General features: G+C 41.1%; 1 long non-coding RNA gene across 1 annotated transcript; it reads left to right on the forward strand.

Annotated features, from left to right (window-relative positions):
* Positions 1-6,013: 6,013 nt before the first annotated feature.
* On the forward strand, positions 6,014-18,951 carry LOC125481677. The gene is made up of 4 exons (XR_007261432.1): positions 6,014-6,127; positions 16,404-16,494; positions 17,276-17,280; positions 18,940-18,951. It is a non-coding gene; the product is annotated as an uncharacterized LOC125481677 (long non-coding RNA).
* Positions 18,952-21,589: the final 2,638 nt, after the last annotated feature.

Consider the following 21,589-nt stretch of genomic DNA (forward strand, 5'->3'; position numbering starts at 1 on the left):
CCAGTCCAGCTCGTCCCTGCCTCCCTAACCTGTTCTTCCTCCCACCTCAAGCCGCACCTCCATCTCCTACCGACCAACCTCATCCCGCCCCCTTGACCTGTCCGTCCTCCCTGGACTGACCTATCCCCTTCCTAACTCCCCACCTACACTCACCTTTACTGGCTCCATCCCCGCCTCTTCGACCTGTTTGTTTCCTCTCCACCTATCCTCTCCTCTATCCCTCTTCTATCCGCCTCCCACTCTCTCCCTATTTATTTCAGAACCCCCTTCCCCTCCCCCTTTTCTGATGAAGGGTCTAGGCCTGAAACGTCAGCCTCTCTGCTCCTGTGATGCTGCTTGGCCTGCTGTGTTCATCTAACCCTGCACCTTGTTGTCTCGGATTCTCCAGCATCTGCAGTTCCTACTATCTCTGCTGGAAAAGCTCAGCAGGTCTGGCACATCTGTGAAGAGAAATCAGAGTTAACGTTTTGGGTCTGGTGACCCTTACTTAGTTGAGGAACAGTTTTTAATGCTTTGCTGCCCTGACTGATTTCACCTGTGAGTTCAACTTGGAATTTTGTTGCTCAGCTTTGCCTTTTGTCTGTGCATTCACTAACCAAACAACTTGGTTAGTATGTATCAACAATATAAGTTAGTAGTTCTGGATGTTGCAAACACACACCAAGTAATTTTGGGATCTAGACATGGCTTCCATGTAAAATGGACAGGGAGGGATTTTTGTATTTATTAGGGAGTACTTGTACAATTGTTACCACCTTTAATTCTTAGAATCTATATGGACATTAATGAGTAGAGTTGTAGCATACTAACATAATGGACTAGAAACTCCTTTCAAAGAAGGGAATAGATCATTTAGGAGAAAAGAGACTTTAATGAGGTGAAAGGGTGAGAAGCATTGACTGCAGTGATTCAAGAATGTGGCTAACCACTATTTTTCTCGTGGGGAGTTGAGGATTAGCAGTCAATGTTGACCCTGCCAGCAATGAAAATCAAATGTAATACTTCAAGTTTGCTGACTGCACACAACTAGGTAGGATTGTGAGTCAAGTAGAGAGTGTAAAGAGGTTTCATGGTGATTTAGACGAGTTGGGTAAATACATTGCAGATGCAGTATAATAAGGGCAAATGTAAAGTTGTCTAATTCGGCAGGAAAAATGGAGTTCTAGAGTGTTGTTATTTTTATATGGTGATAGATTGAGAAATGTTGATATACAAAGGGACCTGGATATCCTTGTAAACTGTTCACTGAAAGCAAACAAGTAGATAAAGCATTTAGGAAGGCAAATGGTAATTACATAGAAACACAGAAACAGAAAATAGAAGGAGAAATAGGCCATTCTGCCCTGTGTCTGATCTGCTATTCATTAATTATCATTGCTGAGTGTCTAACTCTATAGCTTGTTCCCACTTTTCCCACATACCTTTTTGATCCGTTTAGCCCCAAGTGCTATATTCCATTCCTCCTTGAAATCATAAATGACTGCTCAACTGTTTTTTGCGACAATGAATTTCACAAGTTTACCACTGTGTCTGGGTGAAGAAATTTTCTGTATCCATAAACTGTGGCCCCTGGTTCTGGAATACCCATCACCTGTGAACGTCCTTCCTGCATCTACCCTGTCTAGTCCTGTTAGAATTTCACAGGGTTCAAGGAGATTCCTCATTCTTCTGAACTCCAGCAAACATAATCCTAACTGATTCAACATCTCAGACGTCAGTCCTGCCATTTGCAGAAATCGGTCTGCCGTTTGCTGCACTCCCTCTATAGCAAGAACATCCTTTCTCTGAGAAGGAGACCAAAACTGCAAGCAATACTCCAGTTGTGGTCTCTCAAAGATCTGGTAAAATTACAGCAATGCCTCACTGCTGCTGTACTCCAAACCCTGTCACTACGAAGGCCCACATGTCACTTGCTGCCTTTACTGCATGCTGCACCTGCATGCTTACCTTCAGTTACTGGTGTACAAGGACACCCAAGTCTCATTGCACATCACCCCTCCCCCCACCTCTCAATTTATAGATATTCAGATAATAATCTGCCTTTTTTTTTGCTCTCAAAGTTGATAACCTCTCTCGTTTATCCACATTGCACCACATTAGTTCACTCATTCTGCTACTCCAAATTACACTGAAACAGCACTGCATCATCTTCACAATCATCCTCCCACCCAGCTTTGTATCATCTGAAAGTTTGGAGATATTTCATTTAGTTCCCTCATGTAAATCATTAATATATATTGTAAATGGTTGGGAGTCCCAGCACTGATCCCTGTGGTACCCCACTAGTCACTGACTGCTATTCGGAAAAAGACCTGTTTATTCCTATTCTTTGTTTCCTGTCGGCCAACCAATTCATTATCTATCTCAATGTACGATCCCCAATTCCAAGTTCTAATTTTGCATGCTAATCTCTTATGTGGAACTGTGTCAAAAGCCTTCTGAAAGTCTAAATAAACCCCATCCACTGCCACACTTCATCAAATCCATGAGTTACATCTTCAAAGAAGTCCAGTAGATCTGTCAAGCTTAATTTCCCTTTCATAAATCCATGCTATCTCTGTATGATCCTGGTCACTGGTTTCCAAGTGCTCAGCTATTAAATCTTTTGTTATAGACTCTAGCATTTTCCCACTACTGAAGTCAGACTCGCTGATCTATAATTCCCAATTTTTCTCTCTGCTTTTCCCCTTAAATAGAAGAGTCATATTAACTACCCTTCAATCTGTAGAAATGTTCCAGAGCCAAGAGATTCTTAGAAGATGACCACCAACGAACCCACTATTTCTAGAGCTGCTTCCTTAAGTACTCTGGGATGTAGGCTATTGGGCCCTGAGTATTTATCAGCCTTCAATCCCATCAATTTCCTCAACATCATTTACCTACTAATACTGACTTCCTTCAAGTCCTCCCTCTCACTAAATCCTGTGTTCCCCGTTATTTGTGTCCTCGTGTACTCGGAGCCAAAGTACGTATTTAGTTAGTAGCCATTTCTTTGTTCCCAATTATAAGTTCCCCTGTTTCTGACTGAAAGGATCTGGATCTGTCTTCACCAATCTTTTTCTCTTCACAAACCTATAGAAATTTGTGCAGTCAGTTTGTGTGTTCCCTGCAAGCTTACTCTCATACTCTATTTTCCCTTTATTATTCAATCCCTTTATCCTCCTTCGCTTAATTGTAAACTGCTACCATTCCTCAGGTATGTTGTTTTCTGGCCAATTTGTATGCCTTTTCTTTGGATCTAATACTATCTCTAATTTCCCTTGTAAGCCATGACTTGGCCACCTTTCCTGTTTTACTTGTGCACCAGACAGGAATGAACAATTGTTGCAATTCTGCTTTTTGAATATTTGCTATTGCCCTTCCACTGTAATTCCCATTAAGGAACATAGCATGGGAGCTAACTATCATAGCCAAGTTGGCCTTCGTTACTAGAGGGTCTGGTTAGAGGAACAAGGAAGTCTTATCGCAGTTGTACGGGGTCTTGATGAGACCACACAAAAAGTATTATATGCAATCTTGGTCTCCTTACCTAAGAAAAGGTATAATTACCATAGAGGAACTGCTGCAAAGGTTGACCAGACTGATTTCTAGGATGGCAGGATTATCAAATGAGAAGTTGGGTGGATTGGACTTGTGTTCGTTGGGTTTTAAAAGAATGAGGGTGGACCTCCATTGTAACACAAAATTTAGTCAAAGCTGGATGCAGATGATGCCCTTCCTATCTAGAAGGTCAAGAACAAGGGCCGTGGTTTTAAGATACACTGGGCCATTTCAGACTGAGATGAGGAATAATTTCTTTACTTTATAGGGAAATTATCCTGTGGATTTTTCTACCATAGAAGGGTGTGGAGGAAAAGTCCATGAATATATTTGAGAGAAATAAATTTCAAGAGGTTAAAGGCATCAAGGGATATGGGGAAAGGACTAAGAGTAGGACAATGAGATAGAAGATCAGCCATGATCATTTTGAATGGTGGAGCAGGTTTGACACGCCAAATGGTCTTATCCTGCTCCAATTTTTTCTGTTTCATGAATGAACAAATGAAAAATAAAAAGGACAGCATAGAAGGTTGAGGCCAACAGATCCAAAATTTGTAACAGATCACATAGAAGTTGATAAGAATGAAGCTGAAAAACTGCAGTGATGCTAGTCAGTTAAACCAATAACAAAGATAAGGAGTACATTTGAGTTGCAATGCAAAATTAGTCATCTAGCCAGAGTTGTGATGGCTAAAATAGCTGGGAGACTGAGCTCTGATACCATATCAAGGCAAACAGTTAACAAGTCGAGTAAGATTGTCGGACTTCATAAGGAGGTTGGTAGATGGATTTTCTTTCAAAATAGCCAGTTTTTTTTAATTTTAGGGGACACTGTCACTGCTCAATTTAAGAAAGTTGTTTTTTTTTAGGAAATGAGGAAATAACATTGGACTTTGAGGAATGCCTGTTGGTGGAAAGTTAATGAAATTTGTTATTAGGGATGGAATTATTGAGCATTTGGGCAAACAAGTTAAACAGATAAGCCAGCATGCATTTGTTAAAGGCAAGCCACATCAAATGAATCTTGATTATATTTTTCTCGAAGGGGGTGCAGCACATATTCCCCAGAGTGATACCCAGACTTAGAGTATTAAGTTATGAGGGCAGATTGCATAGCACACCCCTATACCTTATCTGTGTGACTCTGCATTTTCCATGGCCAATCCACCCAACCTGCACATCTTTGGACAAGTTGAAATGAATAGTATAAATGCATTTAAGGGAAATCTGTAAGCATTGGAGGGAGAAAGGAATAGGGTTACAATGATAGATTTAGATGAGGAAAGATAGGATTTGATTTACTTTTTTTTGATTTAAGCTTTATTGTCACGTGTACTCAAGTACAGGAGTACAGTGAAAAGTGTACAACGTTGCCACATACAGTGACATCTTAGGCACGAAGGTATCGCTGTATAAAACTTGGGTGCAAGTACTCACGTAGAGAAACAAAGTTGAAAGGAAAGCATTACTATTGTTCTTAATAAAATTAAAAGTTAACATTACAGTCCTTCCTAGTATTAAGTGGAAAAATAAAAGTAAAAGTTCAACAGTCTTAAGTGCACTCCCTGCAAGGGCTCGGTCTCCCCCACTTTGGCCCGCTCTCCGGGAAACCTCAGGCTTCCTGCTCTCGATCCCACAGATGCCGGGGGACTGCCCTCCCCAACATGTTAGGTTCAAGTCCACAGCTGCTCCCACGCACCAGACCTCCAGCCGACACCACTTGAGACCCCTGGCTGCTGCTACACTCCCCTCAATGCCATTCCTGTTGCGGCCTCAAGTGGAACAGAAGCCCTGACGTAGTCTGGACAGACTTGTTTGTTTGTTTGTTTGTTTTTGTGCCTTTTGCATGTATAAAGCTTAACCTAATTTCGAAAGCTAAAAGTGCATTTTTAAAAAAATCTATTTTCTAATCAACCTGTTCAAAGATGTTATTACACATGTCTGGAACAGGTGGGACTTGAACCTGGGCCTCCTGGCTCAAAGGTAGGGATACTACCAGTGCACCATGAGCCCCCTTAAAAGGACCCCCTAGTGTTACATGTTGACTTCGATTAGCTGAACAATAACTGAAGATTTTATTGAGTGTTTGTTTGAAATTCATGTGCTGTTGTTCTTCATGTTACATTTGGCTATTGATTCTCTTTTTAGCGCAAATCATGTGTTAATGTGTAGACAGCCAAGAGAAAAAGCCATACAACACATTAAACCAATGCTGCTGTATTTATCTCTAGCAGATGTCAAACGTGAAGGCTTGTAATTTACTTACTACAATAACTAATAATTCTTTTTTTCTCTAAATCTAAGTGGGATAAAACATTCCAGTGCACTTCCTGCTTCCTATACTTTCACCATAATGTAGATGGAAATATATTTTATATAATAGTCGGTTATAATAATTATGGAAATCATTTTCTGCACCTCCATTGCAGAAAATACCACTGAGCTGTTTCTTTTCATTATTTTTCTTTTGTTGCAGGAAACCTTTAAGATTCGTGCACGAGCAGTTCTCTTGGAGATTCTTCTTGCAGATGGGAAAAAGCTTTTGATTGACACCCACACAACTCACTCAGCAGAGCAGATGCTGGAGGTAATTTTTCTCATTGATCTCCATTAGCCCCCAACACTCTCAAAGCAGTGTATATTGCTTTAACTGAAGCGGTCAGGCACTTGTTTGACATAGTCTCATGACTCTGTTTTATATTGCACATCAGATACCCTTAGTCTCTGGTCCTTATTAAGGGAATATGACCATTTAAGATGAAAAGTTGAATGGAGTTCCTGCCTGCTCTATCACAATGATGTATAAGACCTTTTGACTCGGCATTAGTGAAAAGCAGGTGATGTTAATCCCCAAAGTCCTAGCTAATAATTCTTACTCAACCAGCATCAGTGAAGCACATTTTCTGGTCATTGTTGTTTGTGGAACATTTGCATAAAATATATACAACCCAGAAGGTGGCCATTCATCCCATCATGTCTGTTCCTGCTGAAAAGAAGCTATCATCTAATCTAATTTTTAATCTCTTGGTCTGTAGCCTTGCAAGTTATAGTACTTGGAATAATTCCAAGTAGTTTTTATATGTGAGGAGAGTTTCATCCTCTACTATCCTTTCAAGTAGTGAGATTTTAATCCCCACCACCTCTGCCTGAAAGCATTTTCCCCGATTTTCCTTCAATCCTTCCACCAATTTCTTGAAGATGTGCCCCTGTTAATTTACGTCTCCATCACTGGGAATAGCTCCTTATCTCCTTTATCTGGGTGCCTTGGCAGTTTATGCACTTCAATTAAATCTCACCCTTCTTTGTTCCAAAGGGAAAGGAAATGCGATATATCTAATTGTTTCTTCAGAGTTAAAATTTCTTTATTCTGTTTTGTTAGATCAATTAGATTCTTGTTGGAGATAGTCATTGCTTAACATGAAGGTTATTTATCACTTATTCCAAGCCTGTCAGGTGGTATTGGGCTTGTGGGAATGAATTGCTTCAACATCTGAGAGGTTGTTAATGGTACTAATGCAGTGCAGTTATTAATGGACATTCCTACTTATGAAATTTAAAAACAGAATTCTGGAGAAATTCAGCAGGTCTGGTAGCTTCTGTGGAGTGAGAAACAGATAACATTTCAAGTCCAATATGTGACCCTTCATCAGAACTGAAGACCTTTTATGATGGAGGAAAGTTATTAATGAGACAGATAAAGGTACCATAAGATGTTAATCTGAATAATAGTAATGTCACATGATTGAGATAATTGACCTTCCACAACCACAACCATTTTCCACAGGAGAGGTTTCCTTACCACCTTCAGTTTTGCTACAGCTTCTTGATGCCTTACTCAGGTGAGTGTTGTCGTGGTGTCAAGGGCAGTCATCCTCACCTCATCTTTGGAATTCACCTCTTTTATTCATGTTTGGTCAAAAGCTGCAGTGAGACCCGAAGCAGAGTGGTACTCCTGGAACCCAAGGTTGGGGAGCAATGAGCAGTTATTGGACCCTATCTGCCATTTGATAACACTGTTGATGACCCTTTCCATTATTTTGATGACTGAATGGGCACCGTGTGGTCAGATTGTATTTGCCGTTTTGTTTTAGGCATAATATTCCTGGGCAGTTGTATTCATTGTCAGGTGCCTACAGCAAGTGCTAAACACCAGACAGGCATGGAATAAGTGGCAAATAATTTGTGCCAAACAAGTGCCGTTTGGAGACTATCTCCAACAAGAGACAACCTAACAACTTTCCTTTAGATGTTCAACTATTACTGAATCACCTGCTATCAACGTCCTATGGGTTAAATTAACCAGAAACCTTAACTGGACCAGGCATACACGTTGTGTGGCCGCATTGATTACAGACTGGAAATACTGCATCAGGTAATTTGCCTCCTGACTCCCCATTGCCTGTCGAACAACTTTTAAAGCACAAGTCAGCAGTATGAAGAGATACTTTAGACTTTCCTCTGTTCAATAGTTCAAAGCCATCCAGATAAAGCTTGTTTGGCACCATATCCACCATTTTAAATATTCACTCCCTCCATCACCAGTGCTCTATGGAAACAGTGTGTACCATTTACAAGTTGCACTAAAGTCCTACACCAAGGTTCCTTTTGATTGTATATTCCAAATCTACAGTCTATCCCACCTAGAAGGACAAGGCCAGCAGGCATATGAAAAAACCATTGCAAGTTCACATTTTAAATTGCAGAGCATCCTGACCTCAAACTATCACCAATCCTTTACTGCCTGGATCAAAATGCTGGATCCTATCAGCATTGTGGATTTATCTAAAACAGACAGACTGCAGCGGTTCAAAAGGCTGGTTCAACGCCACCTTCTCAAGGGCAATTAAAGATGGGCAATAAATGTAAGCTTTGCTAGGGAAGTTGGAATCTGATGACTGGAAATGAGAATGCCCCTGCTTTCTTATTTCATGCCTCTGCTAATAAAGGAAAGTGTTCTATATGCGGTTCTTCTTCACTTTTTATCTAGTTTCCCAACTTCCTTCAGGGATCCTTGGACATGCATTCGAAGGTCCTGTTTGTTGCGCATCCCTAATTGCCCTTGAACTTAAATGGCCCATTGGGCCACATTGCTTTGGGCCTGGAATTGTGTTTGGTCCAGATCAGAAGAGGATGTCAGATTTCTTTTTCTAAAGTCAAAATGCAATCTGTCAAAGTCAGTATGGTTTTATAAATTGTGGTTGATTAACTTGCTGGAATTCTTTGAAGATGTAACTAACAAAGTGGATAATGGGGATCCTGTAGAGGTAATGTATCTGGATTTCCAGAAGGCATTTGATAAAACGCTATACAAAATGTTAATACACCAAGTAAGATCACATCGGGTTAGGGGTTAAAAATTAACTTGGATAAAGGATTGGCTAATTAGCCAGAGTAGAGGTTCAGGATAAATGGGTCTTTTTCTGGTTGGCCAGATGTAACTGGTGGGATGCCAAAGTGTTCAGTCCTCGTGCCCCAGCTATTTACATTCTATATGAATGACTTAGGCATAGGGATAGAAAGTACAGTTGCCAAATTTGCAAGCAACGGTAAAATAGGCAAGAAAGTAAGTTGTAATGAAGAAATGAAAAATTTACAAATGGATCTGGATGAATTGGCCAACATTTGGCAGATGAAGCTTAATGTAGATAAGTATGAGGTTCTCCATTTTGGTCAGAGGAATAGAAAGGCAACTTGTCTAAATGGACAGAAACTTCAGAGTGCTTCAGTGCAGAGGAATCTGGGTACCCTCGTACATGAATCGCAGAAAACTAGTGTGCAGGAATAGCAGGCAATAAGGAAGGCAAATGGAATTTTGGCATTTATAGCTAAAGGAATAGAGTATAAAAATAGTGCAGTGTTGCTAAAACTGTACAAGCTGAGACCCCAACTGGGAATATCGTGTATAATTTTGGAGGAATACAGTTTCATTGGAGGCAGTTCAAAGGGGATTCACTAGATTAATTCCAGAGATGAAATGTTCATTGTATGAAGCGAGATTGAGCAGCTTGGGGTGATATTCTCGAGTTAAGAAGAATGAGAGGAAATCTAATTGAGGTATGCAAGATGTTAATGGGGATTGACAAAGTAGATGTAGAACAGATGCTTTCCTTTTATGGGGCAATCTAGACTTTTAGAATGAGGAGAAATGACTTCTCTCAAAGGGCTGTGAATCTGTGGTATTCAACATTCCAAAGTGCAGTCGATGCCAGGACACTGAATAAATTTTGAGGAGGAGATAGACTGATTTTTACTTAGTAATGCGTTGAAGGATCATGGGGAGTGGGCAGGAAAGTAGACTTGAGGTGGAGATAAGATCAGCCATAACCATACGGAATGGTGGAGCAGGCTTGAGGGGCTGACTTACCCACTCCTGAACCTAGTTCTAATGTTCCCAGACTGTTAGCCAGTGTCTCCCTGATTGCTAGTGCAACATTACAATGCCCTCCAATCCCTATGTTTATGTCTACTTGCGTTTTTGGAATGTATATATTTAGTTGAATAAATGGAATGTAACTATCAATTGTCCGTTTTAAATTAATGATCTGGAACAAAGTGATTTTCAACTTAATTACAAAATGTATCAACAGTGCAATTATTTAAGTGAAGAATTCTTTAAAAAGGCACGTTTAGCTCCTTGTGGAGAAGCAAAAAGTAGGTAAAGGCACTGTCTAAGGAAATGGAGCTGTGCCATGCGGATTAGGTGTAGCTGACCTGTGCAATGACAGAAATTGGGATGTTTCAGTTGGCCCTGGAGTCTCTTGGATAGGCACAGCCAGCAGCTCTGGAATTGTCTTGATTTGTGCACAGTCACAGAGGAGGAGAGGGGAGGGATATTCATGCCTGTTGAAATAACTTGCCTCAAAAAAAAGATTCTTGGCTTCTTCGTCAAATGCCAAAGAATATTTGTTAATGGCTTAGCTTTTCCAGTCAGACTGCTCCAGTAGAATTTAATGTAATGTGAATGAGCAAAATGATTGTTTCATTTTGGAGCTGTGGGGGAACAGGTGTCCTGTGCATTAGATAATTTCTGTCAAGCTCCTGTCTTATTGGTCTAACAAACTCCAATTCTGATCTTTATTACTGAGGTGGCAAAGTACATTTGGGATGTGGGAGACAAGATGGGTGGTGGGATTTCAGTGGCACGATCGTAGCATAAGTGAATTTGTAATCCAAGGGCTTAGGCCAATGCTCTGGCAGCATGGGTTCAAATTCTGGTGGAATTCAATTAAATCGATTATATTGTAACTAACATCCTTTTAGGGAAGGAGGTGTGCTGTACCTCGTCTGGCCCACCAGTGACCTGGGAAGCATGGTGGCTTGGTGGTTAGCACTGCTGCCTCACAGTGCCAGGGATCTGGGTTCAATTCCATCCTCCAGCAACTGTCTGGGTGGAGTTTGCAAATTCTCCCTGTGTCTGCTTGGGTTTCCTCCGGGCGCTCCGGTTTCCTTTCATAGTCCAAAGGTGTGCACGTTAGGTGGATTGGCCATGCTAAATGGCCCACGGTGTCTAGGGATGTGCAGGCTAGGAGAGTTAGCCATGGGAAATGCAGAATTACAGCAATAGGGTAGGGGGTGGCTCTGGGTGGGAGGGTCTTTGGAGGGTGGTAGGGATTCTATGATTCACAGTAATGCAGTTGACCCATAGCTGCCCCCTGCAATGGCTTGGCAAACTGCTTAGTTCACAGGCAATTGAGGATGGACATCAAATGCTGGCAATGCCTACGTGCTATGAAAAAGAATAAATCACATTAAAAATGGCTATTAAAAAACGAGCTCATGGTGCATTGGTTAACATATTGGAATGGATAAGGGATTGGTCAGCTGTTAGGTTAATAGGCATAAGTGAGTCATTTTCAAGATGTAACAAGCGGTGTGCCTCTGGGATCAGTGCTGGTGTTTTAATTATTTACAACCAATATTAATGACTCATGGTGGGGCTGAGCTACATTTGCTAAATCTGCTGATGCCACAAATGTAGGTAGGAAAATAAGTTATGAAGAGAGCCTAGGAATCGGAAAATGGATTTTGATTTCATTGAATGGGCAAAGATGGAGTATATTGTGGAAAGATGTTAACTTTGTCCTCCATGGAAAGTAGAATAAAAAAACAATATATTATTTATGTGGTGAGAGATTATAGAACTTTGCAATATTGGAGGGATACAGGTGTTCTGGTAATTGATTCGCAAATGTTTATTTGCAGATATAGCAATTAGGAAAGCAAATGGATTTTTTTGTTTGTTTATTGCAAGGAAAAGGGAATGTATTTTGCAACAGTTGCATAGGATGCTGGTGAGACCACAGTTGGAGTGCAATACAGTTTTAGTCTCCTTTTATGTTAGAAAGGAAATAATTGCATTTAAAGCAGTTCAGAAGAGATTTATTTGGCTGGTTCCTGACATGAGGGGACTATTGTTTTTAGAAAAAGTTGGATCTGAGAGAGATCTTATTGAACCACAAGATCCTGTTGGGTCTTGACCAGGTGGATGCTGAAACAATGTTTCCCCTCTGGCACAGACTAGCACTTGAGGACACAGTGGAATTTTTCCAAACATTCTACGGTGTAAACAATGGTGAGAAATTTGGGAAAATATGGTGAGATTGGAAAAAAATCTGACACTCAAGAAAAAAAAGTTACAATTTTCTCCTTTAAAGCTTAAACTGGAAATCTTGTTAGTAGCTGGGGACTTCCTTATTTCCATGCATTTGGTCCTCAATATTAGCTAGCCTCTCCTTATTTCTGTGTAGCTCTCGATTTTGCTCCTTCTCTCTCTTGAGAAACTAGATGGTGATTCCTGACTTCAAAATCTGAGTGGTTACTTGGTGAATGCAGCTTGCCACTTGTTGCTTTTCCCTTTGTTTTAATGTCTCTTTGCCGGTGTGTGCTCCATGTACAACTACCTCCTTCACCCTCCATCCACTAAAGTTGTTTTGGCAAATCACCAGCCTCTCTCACATTATCCTGGCCAGCCTAGGACCAACAGAATCCACTTCAGTCCTTGAAAACTTCACTGTAGAACTCTGGGATATCTTTAAACGTGCATGGTCCTGCCAGGTCACTTTGCACACAGGCATAGATAGCCATCTCATGCATCTACTCGGGGTGCATCTTATAGCTCTTGGCTTCATTTCTTAGTGCTCAGTCACTCTGCACTTATTTAGGGGCTACCAGCCCCTGTGGATTGTGTAGCTTATTAACCAGAGGGTAGGAGGCGTTGGTAGTTGTGGAGGATGAGAGCCATTGAGTGGGGATGCTGCATGCAGTAGTCAGGTTGGTAGCAAATGAGCATTGGTGAGGTTTATGAACAGTTCAGGTGAGTGAGAGATGAGAGAGAAAATGGTGATATTATCCATATGGAACACAGAAGATCATTGACCTTTTCCCTGTCATGCAGTATGTTCCATCTGACTATGGAGACAGCATTGACCTAGACCGTTATGAGTGTTTTAAGTATTTTGTGTTTGGTGCCTTGGTGTCCTCTGGTGATCTGCCAGACAATGATGGCAAGAGGCTGTCTGTACACTAATAAGGTGAGGAGCTGAAGGTACCATCAGAAATGTCACTGTGAATCATGATGAGATATCTGCCATGAGACTCCCTGAAAAAAAATCTGGCCTAAAAATGGAAAATTTCATCACACTTTTAAAGATAAGGGGTCTCCATTTAAGATAGATGAGAATTTTTTCTCTGCAGGCTTGGGATTCGGTGAAACACTGTTCCCAAAGTGTGGTGGAGGGAAGATCGTTGAATATTCTTAACGCAGAGGTAGGTAGACAGATGGAGTGATTTTAATTGATTCTTGGCTAACAAGAGACTTGATTGGTATCGGGGTATGCAGGGAAGTGGAGTTGTTACCACAATCATATTGTCCAGAATTTAATAGTTCCTAATCTGTACGTTTGTAAGCAGTTCAGACAAAGTTTACTTCACTGGGATGGAGGGCTTATCCTACGATGAAAAATCAAATCGGTTGCGTCTATACCTGAGCTAACAAGGTGTAGAACTGGATGAACACAGCAGGCCGAGGAGCAGGAAAGCTGACGTTTCGGGCCTAGACCCTTCTTCAGAAATGGGGGAGGAGAAGGGGGTTCTGAAATAAATAGGGAGAGAGGGGGAGGCGGATAGAAGATGGATAAAGGAGAAGATAGGTGGAGAGGAGACACAGGTCAAAGAGGCGGGGGTGGAGCCAGTAAAGGTGAGTGTAGGGAGGGGATAGGTCAGTCCAGGGAGGACGGACAGGTCAAGGGAGTGGGATGAGGTTAGTAGGTAGGAGATGGGGGTGGGGCTTGAGGTGGGAGGAGGGGATAGGTGGGTGGAAGGACAGGTTAGGCAGGCAGGGACAAGCTGGGCTGGTTTTGGGATGCGGTAGGGGGAGGGGAGATTTTGAAGCTTGTGAAATCCACATTGATACCATTGGGCTGCAGGGTTCCCAAGCGGAATATGAGTTGCTGTTCCTGCAACCTTCGGGTGGCACCATTGTGGCACTGCAGGAGGCCCAGGATGGACATGTCGTCTAAGGAATGGGAGGGGAAGTTGAAATGGTTCGCGACTAGGAGGTGCAGTTGTTTGTTGCGAACTGAGCGCACCCGAAGGTTACAGGAACAGCACCTCATATTTCACTTGGGAGCCCAGTGGTATCAATGTAGACTTCACAAGCTTCAAAATCTCCCCTTCCCAAAACCAGCCCAGCTTGTCCCCACCTCCCTAACCTGTCCTTCCTCCCACCTCAAGCCCCACCCCCATCTCCTACCTAATAGCCTCATCCCGCCCCCTTGACCTGTCCATCCTCCCTGGACTGACCTATCCCTTCCCTCACTCCCCACCTACACTCACCTTTTACTGGCTCCACCCCCGCCTCTTTGACCTGTCTGTCTCCTCTCTACCTATCGTCTCCTTTATCCATCTTCTATCCGCCTCCCCCTCTCTCCCTATTTATTTCAGAATCCCCATCCCCTTCCCCTCCCCCATTTCTGAAGAAGGGTCTAGGCCCGAAACGTCAGCTTTCCTGCTCCTCGGATGCTGCTTGGCCTGCTGTGTTCATCCAGCTCTACACCTTGTTATCTCAGATCTCCAGCATCTGCAGTACCTACTATCTCTGGGTCTAATACCTGTTGAAGTTCAGAAGAAGAGGAGGTGATCTTACTGAAATATGTCAGATCCTGAAGGGACTGATTGGGTGGATACCATGAAGTTATACTTTCCTGTGGATGAGACTAAAACTAGCGGACACAGTTTAAAAATGGGGTGTCTTCCTTTCAAGACTGAAATGAGGAATTTTTTTTTCTCTGAAGTTTGTGACACTGCGGATTCTCATCCCCAGAAAGTAGCAGAGACTACTGAATTTATTCAAGGCTGAGTTAGATTGATATCAGCCATGACCTTATTGAATGACAGAATAGGCTCAATCGGTTAAATGGTCTATTCCTCCTAAACACTGTATAGACAAAAGGAAATGGGCAGTTTTTTAAGCTAATGAAGAGCACTTGGTCCTATCTCCAAAACAATGTCTGTTGTGTTGGGGGCGGGGGGTGAATTTTAGGCTGGATTCTGGTTTCTAACTTTGTCCTTTCACTCTGCTTGAAAGTGTCCATTCTTCATTTGTGATCCTTGATTGATTGTTGACTGGCTATCATGAAAAGCATTACAGAGGAACTCAATCCTAAACTTAACTGAGATTTATGCATACACTTCCAACAGGGGTCATCAGATGACTATCTGGACTGGAAATCTTTGGTTAATAGCATACACTCTGCCTCCAGACTCCAAAAAGAATTAATTTGTCTATGCATGTGAACCCTTTTCAAATGTTTTTGCATTTAGTAACATGAAAAGGTTCAACTTTTGCATAGCCCATGCACAAATTTGCGTTGCTGCATTAACTACTTCAAGGGAAAATTGGTCGGTGCACTAATTGCAATATTCCTGTTGCAAGCTGCATTCTGATCTGCATGAGTCAGTCGCTCCTTGGAGAAACTCTCAGAACCATATGAGTCTAGCAATTCTGTTCTTAAGTTTTATCAAGTTACTTTTGTGTGTAGTTGAATGATCTATTTTTAACAACTTTTGATGTCTGTGTTTGCTTTTGTAAGGCAGGGACCAGATTTTCCTTAACTGTAATCTTTGACGTCTGTTTGCACCCCATGTTGCAGTCTTTGTCACTTGGAAGAAGTGGGTGATGTCCCTGAACACCACCACCTTTTTTCTGATAAGTTCAGTTTTTGCAGCCTGGTTTCCATTTTCTGTGAAGTGCCAAGCAATCATTCTCTGTTTTTCGGATAGCAAAAAAGTTTTCCTTAATTTAAAGGAAAATTTCTGAGCTTCTAAGGATGAGGTCGCAAGCTTAGCTTTCAACTCTACTCCTGCTGCTATAATATCAGTGCCAACAAGTAAAGGATAATATTTTAACTTTTGTACAACAAAGTAATTAGATACTGTGTGTATGATGCTGCACAACCTGCCTTGTGGCCAGATAATCCTTTTTTTTTTCGGGCAGTTGTACTACTAAAACTTGTTCTCCCAAATTTGGACAGCTCCATGACACTTCTTGTTCACACTCCCTCTTTTGGTGAGTTGGCAATGGGTTCTTGACAGTTGGGAACATTGAAAAATAACATTCTCCAAAGAGAGATGGTGGTCCAAGAAGAGAAAACATAATGAGAAAACTGTGTGTTTAACAGAGAAAATAGGTCTGGCTGTCACTGCTGCTGGTCGGAAAGGATTGTTCATAAACGGAGATCTTTCAGTCTTTTTTTCCTTTGGTTAATAGACTAAAACTTGTAAATTCTTGATGATCAGATGCCTTTTATTTCCATAGCAGATGCCCCACACTATCCTAATTGCTAATTAATTTTTATTTTTAAAAGATTGTTGCCCAAAAGCTTGAATTGGCCCGGCAGTTTTTGGAACACTTTGACCTCTACCTCGTCTGTGAGCTTCCTAATCAAGGATACTCTGGTAAGGTCCAAACTAGTTTAATTCTGCAGGGTGTTCAAGGCATTCCTTGTGGGAGAAACGTTATCTTCATGAGTACATTTTGCCTTGTAGTTTTTAGATGTTTGAGTTGGTAAAGTCCTATATAAATGCACATATTACATCTTTCACAGCTGATCATTGACTTACCATGAGGCTGCAATTTTATTCACTGAATTACTCTAAGAAATGCTCATTGTAGAATTGAAAATGTCTGTAGACTGAGATAACAACTGCAAAATCACAGTGCACTTTATTGGATGTAGTCCAATTATGGGAAAGCTCCTGTCTCCCACCACCCTGCTCTTATCTAGCTCATGGTTTATAATTGTCTCTTCAAATGAAATTAATGTATATTGTTTCTCAACTCACTGATATATTGCCCAGCAAATATGCCATCTTTGTGTTTTTCTAGTTCTCTTATCTCTTAAACTCAGATTAATAGAAAACTTTGAAATTATTCAATTTTTCACAATGCAATAGCGGCAGCAATAATATATTTTATACCATATCATTTAAGGATCCACGCTTACTAAAACCTGAACAAATGTGCGTATTCGGTTTACTTCAGCTTCTCTTAAATCTCTCTGACTTTATAATTGTATTACACTCTTCAATTGCAACTAATGCAAGCAAAAAGGCAACAGCACTTAGTGATTATCTCTAGGCCTGCACGGTTGCTCTGAAGACATGAGTTCAAGCCCATAGCGGTAAGGAAATTTTAAGTTTTATATTAATTAAATCTAGAGCAAAAGGCTTATATCAGTACTGGTATCTGTGAAATTTAAGATTATCATAAAATGTATCTGCCTCATGAATGCCCTTTAAGGAAAGAAATCTATTGTCCTTGCCTGGTCTAGATGTGATACTAGATGCACAGTAACGTGAGTGGCCCTTAACTGCCCTCTGAAATGGCTTACAAGCCAATCATTTTTATCATAAGGGTTGAGTGATACAGATTAATATAAATAAAATTGCATGGAGTCCCTAGCATTGATGTAATCACTGGACACTTCGATAAGACACACTGTTATGGTTTGATAATGAATTCTGAAGGATGTAACAAAAACTCTATGGGTTAAGTGAGTCAAATTAATATGTTTGTTGGCAGTTATATATAATATTATGTGGCAATGATTGATTGATTATATTGAGTAGTAAGATGCACTGAGGTGACAATAAGTCTCACTGTCTTCAAGTTGCAAATCCCAGTCTGAGGTGAAGTCTGACGAGTGTGACAGAGTCCCTGATATTAATAATATTCTGGTTACGTGCAGTATCATAGTACTTTTGTACATTTCCAGATATTCCATTGTACAGACATAAGTTGAAAACACCATCCAAGTGGCCGTGTGTCAATTAGATAAAAGAACGGTTCCCAAAGACAATCAAGGTTATGCAGTTACCACACAGCCAAATTTAAGTTGTTTTTGCACTAGGCCAGTAATCTTCCACTTGTCTCCAAATACTCATTGTCATATCCAATTAACCCTTAACAATCTGGTTTGAAGATATAATTTTTAATCATATCACTACACACACCCAACCCCGTAGAATTTGCAAAGGCCATTTTACTAACACCTGTCACCTTTGCTAAAATCCGGAGACCTGTCCCAAAGACTAGTCAAGCATCAGATTCACAGAACCCCAACAGTCAGACATCTTGGACTTCTCCATCACCTGGGAATGTCCTATCCCAACGGCAGGATGGACTCACCGGTAGTGCTGGCACCGTGGTATATAGTCAGTAGGGACTAGCCGTGGGGGGTGTTTTCAATATTGATTTCATACTCACAAAGTTTTATGGCATCAAGTCAAAGGTGGGTGAGGACACCTTCTATTAATTTACCAACTACCAACCTCCCTTGAAGGATGAGTCAGAACACCACAACAGTACTGATGGTGGCAGGGGCACAGTATGTACTCTGAAAGGGGGTGGGCACTTCAATGTCAGTCACCTAGAGATGCTCAGTAGTAACATGGTTGAATAAGTTTCTTGAGTCTTCGAGCCATGAACCTGCAGCAGTGGTGAAAGAATCCATGAGGAGAAAACTTTGCTTAACCTCATTCTCATCAATTTATCTGTCATAGTTCCATCTTTGCATGATAGTATTGATAGGAGTGACCACAGCATTGTCCTTGTGGATAGAATGGCCTGTTTTCACATCATATTGTGTGGTACTACTACCATGCCAAAGGAGATAGATTCCGAACAGAAACCTGGGCACCAGCTGGGTGCCGTGGTCAGCAGGAGCAACTTTAATACCACCATAATTTGTAATCTTATAGCTTGGTATTCCCTTGGGCAATCACTACAGTCTAGCTCAGGAACCAACACTGGTTCAGTAAGGAGATGAAGACAGTGTGTCATGAGCAGCATCAAGCATACCTAAGAATGAGCTACAAAAAAGGATTGTAAGCATGCTATAGAAAAGGCTAATGGATCCCTAACCAATGGATTGGATGAAATGTCTGCTGTTCTACCACAACTAAGTGAAGGGGAACTCCATTCACAATGATTGAGCACTCCGCATAGTGCTAAATTTAAAAGCTAAAACATTTGCAATCGTTGTCAGCCAGAAGTGCCAAGTGAATGAGCCGTCTCGGGCTCACTCAGCATCGCAGCTGCCAATCTTCAGAAAATTCAGTTTAGTCAAAATTCATCCCCCCCCCCCCCCCCCCCCCCCAACAACCCTAAAAATTATTTCACTATCATTAGGTCTGAATGCTGGAATGACTCTCTAAACAGCGCAATGTGTGTACCTACTACACAAAAACTGCAGTGCTTCAAGGAGGTGGCTCAGCAGCACCTACTTAGGGCAATAAGGCATGACTGGTCAATGCTGGCCTTGCTAATAATATCCACATCTAATAAAGACATAATTATATGTTGTTTTTATGTTAAAGGTGGCTATAAAATATTATAAGGTGTTATCAACAATGTGGCATAGAGCCCTACAGGAAGTTTTGATGACTAGAAGCTTTGTGAAAGTAGTAGTTAGTAAGGAGTATCTTAAAGGAGATCTAGGGAGTTTAAGTTTAGCAAGCTTGGACCTTCAACTGAAGGCATGGCTGCCAATGGTGGTTCAATTAAAATCTATGATGCTCAAGTTCCAGTAATTACAGCAATGCAAATATGAGTGTTGAGAGAGATTAGAGGTAACAAACGGTGAAGCTTTGGACAAATTTAAGAGCAAAAGTAAAAATGTTAATAATGAGGCCTTGCATAACCTGGAGCCTTTGTAGGTCAATTAGCGAGGGAAATGAGCTTTGGTGTGAGCCAGCACATGGACCGCAGAGCTTTGCAAGATCTCAATTTGGGAATTAGGGGAGAATGTGGGAGACACTAAAAATGCATCCGGAAAGTCAGATCTGGGGGGAACAAAGACAAGAGGTTGTAAAGGGCATTAGTAAGACCTTTTCTGGAATACAGAGTCCAGTTCTGGTCACCCTGTTATAGGAAGGATATTGTGAAGGTTCAGAAGAGATTTATCAGGATGTTGCTTGAATAGAGAATTTGAGTTATAAGGAAAGTCTGGAACTTTTTTCACTGGAGCATAGAAGATTGAGTGGTGACCTTTTATAGAAGTTTATAAAATCATGGGGGGGTATAGATGAGGTGAATGGCAGATGTCTTTTCCCTCTGGTGAGGGATTTTGAGTCTAGGGGCCATATTTTTAAGGTGAGAGGAGAAAGATTTAAAAAAGACACAGGACAGTTTTTTTTTAACACAGTGATTCATGTGTAGAGTGAACTTCCAGGAGAAAGTGGTGGATCTGGGTACAGTTACAATGTTTAAAAGATATTTAGATAAGTTCATGAATAAGAAATGTTTGGAGGGATATGGGCTGTATGCGGGGGTGGGGGCTGTGGGGCAAGTTTAGTTTGGGAACATGGTCAGCGTGGACTGGTTGGACTGAAGGGTCTGTTTGAGCTGTATGATTCTATGACTCTTCGAGCAAGGGTTTCAGCTGAAGGAATGTTAAGGTGTTGGGAAAAGTGGTTTTAATGGCTGCACAAATGTCTGGTTTAAAAACTCACCTCCAGGACCAAATATCACACCTAGGTTGAGCCTTAGACAGTATCAGTAGTTGAGTGGAGTTTGTGGTGGTGATGGAAAGCAATGTCTTCAGTTTTCCCAATATTTAATTTTGGGAAGTTTCAGCGTTTTCTGGTTTATGATCCTATGAAAACTGTCTTATAATTTTGGCAACACTGGAGTGGCTGAGGTAGAGCCCTGTTGTTGTTGTGCTTTTGGATGATTTTGCTGAGGGGCAGCATGTAGCTGAGAAATGGAAGGCGGGGATGAGGATAGAAATGTAGGGGTCACCAGAGGCAATGATTTAAGAGCAGGCATTAGTGATTAGAAGAGGAGACATTAGTGATTCTCTGGCTATGATACAATACATAAGAACTGAGTAAATACAGTCTCGGTCAGGTAGATGACAATAGAGAGGCAATGGAGGAAAATGCTGTGGTTAACAATAATAGTTTGCAGGCAGATTGAGAAAGATGAGGACTGATAGTTCTCAGTGACCGTAACACAGGCAAACATCATTGACTTTGAAAATACTGTTTCAATACTGTGATAGGAACAGAAACCTGATTGTGTTAGAGTCACATGGATATAAACAACACACATCTTCCAAAATGAAAGTAGAATAATAATTATGTTGAGGCAATAGCCTTTACTGTCTGCTAGCACAAAGCCAGGTTAACTATAAGTATTGGTCTTGAGCAGACTTTGTGTGGAAGCCAAAATCATATTAGAAATGGCTATAAATCTCATTCTTTGAAATGGGCAAATATTGATAACAAGTGCTCTATTGTCTTGAATTGGCTGAGTAGGTACAATCTATTGGTAATTGATCACCTCTAACTAGAGAATAGAATTAAATAGAGCTGAGCTGTTGTTCTGTAATCCAGTATTGTAAATAACTCACTGCTGAGTTGTAGATCTCTGACACAGATGGTATCTTCATAAAATGAAGTGGTTTAACTGTGTACCTGGTCACTTTTTCTAAACCCTTGACACAGTTTGTGTGTATAGTCTACAAAACCTGTCCATGTGTGTTTTTAA

Source organism: Rhincodon typus, unplaced genomic scaffold (genome assembly GCF_021869965.1).
Source record: "Rhincodon typus isolate 14 unplaced genomic scaffold, sRhiTyp1.1 hic_rhity00003043, whole genome shotgun sequence".
In the NCBI taxonomy this organism is placed as follows: domain Eukaryota; kingdom Metazoa; phylum Chordata; class Chondrichthyes; order Orectolobiformes; family Rhincodontidae; genus Rhincodon; species Rhincodon typus.